General features: G+C 43.9%; 1 non-coding gene across 1 annotated transcript; it reads right to left on the bottom strand.

The window, feature by feature from the left end:
* Positions 1–325: 325 nt before the first annotated feature.
* Positions 326–407, bottom strand: trnas-aga (transfer RNA serine (anticodon AGA)). Its single transcript has one exon. It is a non-coding gene; the product is annotated as a tRNA-Ser (tRNA).
* Positions 408–8,909: the final 8,502 nt, after the last annotated feature.

Genomic DNA, 8,909 nt, shown 5'->3' on the forward strand with positions numbered 1-8,909 from the left:
TTCCGCCCACCGAGCCTGTGCTGACCAACAACCCCCCATTTATACTAATCCTACATTAACCCCATATTCTCTACCACATCCCCACCATTCTCCTACCACCTACCTACACTAGGGGCAAGTTACAATGGCCAATTTACCGATCAACCTGCAAGTCTTTGGCTGTGGGAGGAAACCGGAGCACCCGGCGGAAACCCACGCAGACACAGGGAGAACTTGCAAACTCCGCACAGGCAGTACCCAGAATTGAACCCAGGTTGCTGGAGCTGTGAGGCTGCGGTGCTACCCACTGCACCACTGTGCCGCCCTACATCGAAACAGTGAGCCGCGTAGCCAGCAGTATTCGCACCTGCGCAGGGAGACCCCAATGGATTTCTAGTCCATCGCCTTAACCACTCGGCCATGACTACGGACTGCCACTGCGGCTGAGAGGGGATAAAGATAAAGAAAGAACTTACATTCATATCGTGCCTTTCACAACCTCAGAAAGCCCAAAGCGCTTGATTGTCAATGATGTACTTTTGAAGTGTAGTCACTGTTGTATTTTTGAAGCTGATCTAACAGTTCCAAAAGTGAAGCTGTTGCTCCCCAGTTGCTGGCAGAGACACTTCTATTGTTAGTGAAGATATGCCAACTTCAAATTAAAGTTCCGCATGTACTGGCCAAGTCTATTACAACTGCTCAGACCTGGAGAGTGACACTGGTAAAGGTTCATCGCCTTACAGAGATAGCATTTCCACAGGACAGCTGGTTACATTGCAACCAAACACATAATCAGCAGACTTTACCTTATAAATCTCATTATAAAGCGAGAAATGACCTTCCATGGCTTCAGAACACAGGCCTGTGTGACTACGCACAATAGCTAACAAGTCTCCCTGCCCCCTCAGGGGATTTGCTTATTTTAAATTTTGATGAAAAATGCCAAGCTCTGTGTGCAGTACAAATAGGACCCATGAGAATCCTAAACCAATTTGTGATGCTGAAAAAAAGGCTACAAACCAAGGGAAAATTGGGATGCAGAGAGAGAAAAGATAAATCCAAGTATTTATAGGAATGAACAGGGGTTCCCTTTGGGACTTATTCATTAGAAGGATTAAGAGAAGTGGAAGAGGTGACACTTTTGCTACTCAGTGGTGTGTACAACAGATTTTCATTAGAACTTTCTGGTTACTGAATGGGGGAGGTGAGCTGGCTGTGGGGGGGGGGGTGGGGGTGCGCGGGTGGTGGTGAGTGGGTGGGGGGGGAGGGTTTAGAAAAAAAATGAATGCTTTCAGTTCTTACACAGTGAATAGCTGGGTTGCTTCAGAATTCACGTGTCACGAATATTCATTTAATCACATACACTGGATTTGTTAGTATTACAAGTGCTTTCGCCAAACATTAAATAGAAATAATCATTTTAAAATAGACTTTTAAGCAAACTGGAATTTAAAGAAAATTATCAACAGTATCACGGCCCTTTTGAAACTTGCATTCTTTGTGATCATTCTCACTTTTTTTAAAAATTGGTATCAGAAAAGTACTTAAGTCTTCAGCAGTGCAAAGGATAATGTTATAAGGTCCCTTTCCAAAATAGCATTTTTGCTTGTTTTATCAGCTTAGTGCATTTCGAAGAACCAGACAGGTACTGATCTGTGACTGCTACTTGTATATGATGATGTATGGAAGATTAGACCCAATTACAAAGACAGCCCTGAGTTGCCGTCTTCTGGGCACCATGGAGAGTAGAGCCGATACACGGAGTTGTGCTCACTGCCGGTTACATTTTAATGTTTGGCGATTGCTAATGGGAATGTCTGCTAAAAATTGAATTTGAAGTTTATAACACTCCCGCCCAGCTCCATGCACCACACCCTAGGTGTGCAACACAAAGAGATGGTCACGTATCCCTTGCTTTCGTGTGACTTTGTACCCAAATACATTACCCCAGTTGTGCTTACTCCAAGCTGAGACTGCTTTCGATTGACACACGCTGTGTGGTGTAACTGGGGTAAAGTAAAGAGATTTGCAATCAAATCTGCTGTTGGACTTGGAATTTAGGTTTAGCAGAAAAGGGAATTGTGCTGTGGAATTCTGGCAGAAAGTCAAAAATGCTCAGTACAGCATCAGTAATAGCAGCATGCAGAACATAACTTGTGTGTCTGGTGCTGTGGCAAGAGACAAATGTGTAGCCTAGGCAATATATTACTAAATTAGTAGGAATTTGAAGCTAATTTGCATTATGAATAGATAAAATGGTTGCAACAAGAATGACTGGTTGAGCTTTTTCTCAACTTTACTTTAGAAAAATGTCTCCCATGAACCCACTATTAGCTATTAGGACCTCTCAAGGGCTTACTTTACAGTTTCAATTTGAGTAATTCATTGTTAATTTCCATTTCCAAAAATGTTACAGAAAGACGTTGGTGCACACAGAAATCCAATTACATTCAACAGCTGGGAGCTACATACATTAGAGTCTTTACAGAAAGACCAGGCTGCACAGACAAATGTGACTGACAAAAGATTCTGGAAAGTAGTCCAGAAAATGAAAATCCAAGAGCAATTACCATCAGCGATGCTGCTTTATGAACACTTAATGTGTTCCTAATAAATACTCTCTCGCCATTATAACAGGGGCATTAACCAGTTTAAAATAGATAGGTTAGCGAATTGGTGACGGGCTTCAGAGGAAGTGGAATTGGAGATGGACAGGAAGATGAGGATTGTGAGGGAGATGGGGAAGTGATCAAAGATAGCCATATTACTGATCGAGACTATGTGAGATGTTGAGGGGTGCAGGAATGAGTTGATGCAATGGGGTGAGTATAAAAGAGGAAAGGAAGGCAGAAAAATCAGAGGAAAGTTATCAGGGAATTAAGGTGGAGGCTGAAAGCGCTAAGGAGGAGTATTTTCAGGAGTTACATTTTCCATGCTGCTTCTCACTGAGATCTCTCTCCAGCAAGAGGCAACATGCAAAATATAACCTGTGTGTTTGGAGCTGTAAAAGGAGACAAATATGTAGCTGAGGCAAAAAATCAGTAAGAATTAGTAGGATCCTGGAAGGGCAGTAGACAACAAGGACTTTGAATGAAAGATGGGATGGTGGAAGAGGAGAGGTGTTTGAATGAGGAAGTGGTATCTGCAGAGTCCGAGAAGAAGCCAAGGTGGCAATGAGAATCATGCCGTTGCCACAGCACTTTAAGCAGGGACTGAGCATATCGTATAGCCTGGCAGGGAGGCCTTGATGACAGTGAAAGAGCCAGTGTTCTGTCAGTGTCAGGACACCAATTGATTCATCCACAATGGGTGATGGTGCAGAGGTGGAAGTAGGTGGTCTTTGTAATGGAGAAGGTATGGGGTCAGAGCTCAGCTCGGGTGCTACGTACAAGCCCGAGGTTGTGAACAGCCTGGTTCAGCCTGAGACAGTGGTCAGAGCAAAGAATGGAATCAATGGTAAGATACAGAGTTTGTGGAAGGGAATAAAAAGGATTCAAGTGACAGTTTGGCTGCTAAAAGTTCCACTGTACATACTATAACCTCACTCATATTGCAAGAAAAGAGCAGCTCATTGAATGGATAAAAGTGACCAAAAGCAGAAAATATTGGTGAATACTCTAATCTTGAATTGATGCTTTTTTTTAGCCTTCTTCCCTTCTGTTCTGAAGGTGTTGCTGGAGTACATTTCTCTTATGACAGGAACCCTCTGATGCTTTACTCATGCAGCAGAGTGCATGTGTGAACCTTTTGAGTGCGTGCTGCCTTTGAGAACATCACAGCTGTCCTGTCACCACCCAACATTCACACACATACATTTTACAACAGGAGTCATTGAATAGTATTCCTCCCTCTCTAGAGGTCCTGCCACAAATTATAGAACCACAACTGTTGCTCCAGCTGACACTGGCAACTCAGCACGGTCGAACCTGACGTTTAAGAAAATGATTACGAAATTGAACCACATGATCATTGACCATGAGGTATGTACCAATGTGAAGGCCTGACCTGTTACGAGCATGAAAGACTAAATTAATAAATGGAACAGCAGAAGTCCGTGTGCTTCATTTACAGCACATGTAAAAATCATTTAAAATAATAAAGAATTGAATTTTGGAATGTAACATGAAGATTATTTTTATCAGTAAACCCTAGGGCGAGAAATTGGTTTACATATCAATGAAGAATGCTGTGAGAGCCGTGCATGTAGTGGCCCGCTGTGGTGCCTGTCCCTGGGGAGTCAACATGTCGCTTCTAGCAGCAGTACACAAATGAATTTCTCCCCCTAGATGTTTACATCACAGAAAGAGTACATTCAACCCATCAGGTCAGTGCCAGCTCCGTGCTAGAACAATCAAAAACGAATCTCACTGCATCCCTCTCTCCCCATTGCCCTGTATCTTCCTCTGCTTTAAATATTTATCCAATTTCCCCTTAAAAGAGGTAATGGACTCCCCTGCAATTTTTCCTTGTGCCAAAACATTCCAAGTTCCCACAGCCATCTGTGCAAATAAACCTCTCCTAATCTCTCTCTTCATAGTGACGATTCTAAATTGATGACCCCTCATCACTGACTGCTCAATAGTTTTTCCCTATTTGCATGTCGAAAATCTCCTCTCAGTCATCTCTGCTCCAGTGGAAATCGTCCCACATTATAAGTGTCTCCTCATAACTATGGTCTCCAATTCCTGACATCATCCTGCTGAATTTACAGTGTATAATCTCTATGGCTTTAATTCCTTCTTATAATGAGGCACATAAAACTGCACACAGTGGCTGGAATTTTGTCGGCGTGGCCCAAAAGCCATGGACAACCCCGCCTCACCCTTCTGTGGGACCTCTGTCACATTTCTGGGCCCACAGGCAACTAATTATTTTCCGTCAGGGCTCCGTCTCTTTAAAGGAGTGGTGCCTGCCCCCAAGAGCTGCGGGCCATTCAGAGGGCCGGTAGCATTAGCAGTCTCAGCAGCGCCACCAGGGGCAGAGGCCATTGCTGGGATGTGCCTAGCTGAGAGGATGCCATGGGAGCAGGCCGTTCTAGTAACCAATAAAAGGGGTCTGGAGTCGCCGAGTACAGTTAGGCAGGCCCCAGCGAGGGTAGGATGGTTTGGTGAGGGCGTGGTTGGGGAGTTTGCCATTGCCGCCAGGGGGCCCTCCATGAGCCTCAGAGTGCCCGAAGAGGAGGGCACCACCCCTCCCATCCCGAACCAGCAGGGAGGCCAGCAGGGTGCACCAGGTGGTCTGCCCATGTGGCAGACGACTGATTAAATTCTAGTAGTGGTGGGAAGAGGCTCTTAATCGGCCACTTAAGTGGCTCAATTGGCCTCTGGGTGAGGGAGCCGTCCTCCACCTTCCCCATCACTGGTAAAATGCCATGAAAGCAGGAAGCCGACGGGCCCGCCATCTGCCCTGCATTCCCTTGCAATGTTATGGGACCCCCCACCTTCCAGCATGTCCCTAGACAACTGGTAAAATCCAGCCCAGTATGTGACCTAAACATTGTCTTGTAAAATTTCATCATTACTTCTTTATTCGTGTACTCTGTGACCTAGTACTAAAACCCCAAGTGGTCTTTATGGCTTTAAATATTTGCACTCGTCATTTCAAGGAATTATGTATTTGAACCCCCAGGTTTCTCTGTTCACTCACATTCTTCAGCTTTGTTCTATTGAGTGGCTCCTATTTCTTGTTTTTCTTCATATTTCTACATATTAAATTCTACTGATCATTTGCCAAACTCCCTTCTTTGTGTTGTGAGTGCATTTTATGCTCCATATTTTTATCTTGAGATACAGCACTGAAACAGGCCCTTCGGCCCACCGAGTCTGTGCCGGACATCAACCACCCATTTATACTAACCCTACACTAATCCCATATTCCTACCACATCCCAACCTGTTCCTATCTTCCCCTACCACCTACCTATACTAGGGGCAATTTTATTTTTTATATAATGGCCAATTTACCTATCAACCTGCAACTTTGGCTGTGGGAGGAAACCGGAGCACCCAGAGGAAACCCACGCAGACACAGGGAGAACTTGCAAACTCCACACAGGCAGCACCCAGAATTGAACCCGGGTCGCTGGAGCTGTAAGGCTGCGGTGCTAACCACTGCGCCACTGTGTCGCCCAAGTCCAAGTTCAAATCAGATTATCTATTTTAGATGCTAAAATTATTAAAGTCACAATTAGGGCGGCACAGTGGCGCAGTGGTTAGCACCGCAGCCTCACAGCTCCAGCAACCGGGTTCAATTCTGGGTACTGCCTGTGTGGAGTTTGCAAGTTCTCCCTGTGTCTGCGTGGGTTTCCTCCGGGTGCTCCGGTTTCCTCCCACATGCCAAAGACTTGCTGGTTGATAGGTTAATTGGCCATTATAAATTGCCCCTAGTATAGGTATGTGGTAGGGAAATATAGGGACAGGTGGGGATGTGGTAGGAATATGGAATTAGTGTAGGATTAGTATAAATGGGTGTTGATGGTCGGCACAGACTCGGTGGGCCGAAGGGCCTGTTTCAGTGCTGTATCTCTAAACTAAACTAAAATCTTAGTGGAAGAGACTGCCTAGCTAAAAGGTATTTATAGCAGCGAATGTCTGCTTCACTACCACAATCTTGACAATTACAGCAATGTCATTATATCATCACCTTTTATTTGATTTAAAAGAAGTGCCCAAAGGTCTGGTCAGTTGGTTAAAACTACAGTTCGAAAGTTGCGGCTATAATTCTAGTCACAAAATTAATGTGGCGTCTCCAGCATGTTTCTATTTTGCTTTAGAAAAAATCCAGTTGCTAGTTTATTAAGCTGTCAAAGAGCATCTAAATCTCTTCCTTTTTCTGTCACTTTCTGCTGAAAACATCCTTTGAGATAGAAAGCAATCAGGGATGGATAAAAAAAATTATATGTAAATCCTGCAATTCATCTTGCACCATGTAGTACAGGTCCTTCCCCTTGGAGCCAGGCTTCCATCTGCTGAAACATTACTCTGATATACAGTACAAAGGCAGTAACAAAGATGTTCATATCACAGTATTGTGTGCTGGTGGCAGGGAGAGAAATCAATGAAGCCATTGGACAATGGATAGAGTTTAAACAGCCTGGAGAATTTGCTAAGATGCAGACAAAGGGCAAACAGTGAAAAGGGTCTGCTGAGCTGTGGAGGAATTCCTTAGGACCCATTATATCCTTGAAACAATCGTCACTTACAGAGTGGATTTGCATCAGTAATAGAGTTCAGGCACTGTTTGTGAAAGGCTTTCCCTGCAGCTGACCCCATCTCCCTGCCACACATTTATACTCAGCGGCTCTCCCTTGCCCTGTCTTGCACCACGGAGAGCGATATCATGGGAAAATGTGCGAACTTAAAGAAAGCGCAGGGAAGTAAAAGCGATTCAGGGCTTCGGATGGTTCTCAGATCACTTTAATCGCTGCTTGCCAGCAAAGATGACATCTGAAAAGAATGGAACATGCTGCCTTTGTCCACTGGTTGTTACTAATCATGTCCCAAAAAGCAAAATACGAGTAAATGGAACAGCAAAAACTCTCTTTAGGATTAATGTTATTCTTGTGCTCCAGAAAATCCATGAATGATAATCAAAGGAAATATAATAATGCCACAAAACTATGATTACACATTTGTGTTTTATTCAGACAAGGTGAAGGGCCAGGGCCCATCTTGTGGGGCATTGCCAAGAATGAAAAGACGAGTAAGGAAGCCAAAGTAAATCAGGAAGTAGTGATTAGTTGACATGACACTTTGGTTTTAAAAGCCTCCAGATTGTGGGGAGGAAGGGATAAAGAAGAGACAGGGCAGGTAAATAGCAAAGAAGGAAAGGGAGAAAAAGAGTCTAACAATTACTGCATGACACTGGCAGGGAACTTAGTAGCATCCTGTATGGACTGGACATTTATTATATACAGCAGGACATTTCTGTGTGCATCATGCACAGCATTGAGAGTGAATTCCCTGCTTTTGGCCCTGGTACTAATCATGCCACTACCCTCAAGCTAAATTTGTTGATTTCAGCTACAGTATATTTTACTTAAATTACTTGTAAGGCATCACCATTGCTGAGACCCCAATCATCAACATTTTGGAGGTTATCATTGACCAGATGCTTAACTAGACCAACCATATCAATATCATGGCCAAAAAAACAAGGCAATGACTGGGTATTCTGTGACGAGTACTTCACCTCTTGACTCCTTACAGCATCTTCATCATCCAGAATGTGATGGAATACTCGCCACTTGCCTGGATAGGTGCAAGCACAATCATGTTCAAGAAGCTGAACACCACACAAGACTGAGCAGTTCATTTGTTTGGCACCCCTACAATTGGACTTAATATCCACGCTCTGCATCACCAGCAAGTACGTATTATTTGCAGAATGCCCTACAGAAACATACCAAGGTTAATTTGACAGCACTTCCTTCCCTTGTGACCAAGAGGGCAACAGAATCAATGTTATGGGAACACCATAATGATTAAGTTCCCTTCAAAGTGACACACTATTCTAACTTGGACATATATCGTCATTCTTTTATTGTCACTGGATCAAACTAAAACCACTGACCTAACATTATTGTAGGAGCATCAACAGCACAAGGACTGTAACAGTTCAAGAATGCCCACCACCACCTTTTTAAGGTAGCTATGGTCAGCTTGCCAACATTGCCTACCTCTCAGGAATAACTTTAAAAAATACCAGCTAACAACTGCATGACTGGAATGAGTGTTTTTGTTTCCTTGAGACCCAGCTTTAGGAACAAGTTTTGAACCACTTCAGATTCTATACTGAGTATGGTACTCGTTGCTATTAACAAGTGATGTTATTTCAGGACAGGACTGCCCAATACCCTAACCCACACACCCACCACCCCCACATTCCCTTCCCCCAACCCCCACCTTGATACTTTAAGTAATCTCAATCATT

This window comes from Heterodontus francisci, chromosome 10, assembly GCF_036365525.1.
Source record: "Heterodontus francisci isolate sHetFra1 chromosome 10, sHetFra1.hap1, whole genome shotgun sequence".
Taxonomy (NCBI): domain Eukaryota; kingdom Metazoa; phylum Chordata; class Chondrichthyes; order Heterodontiformes; family Heterodontidae; genus Heterodontus; species Heterodontus francisci.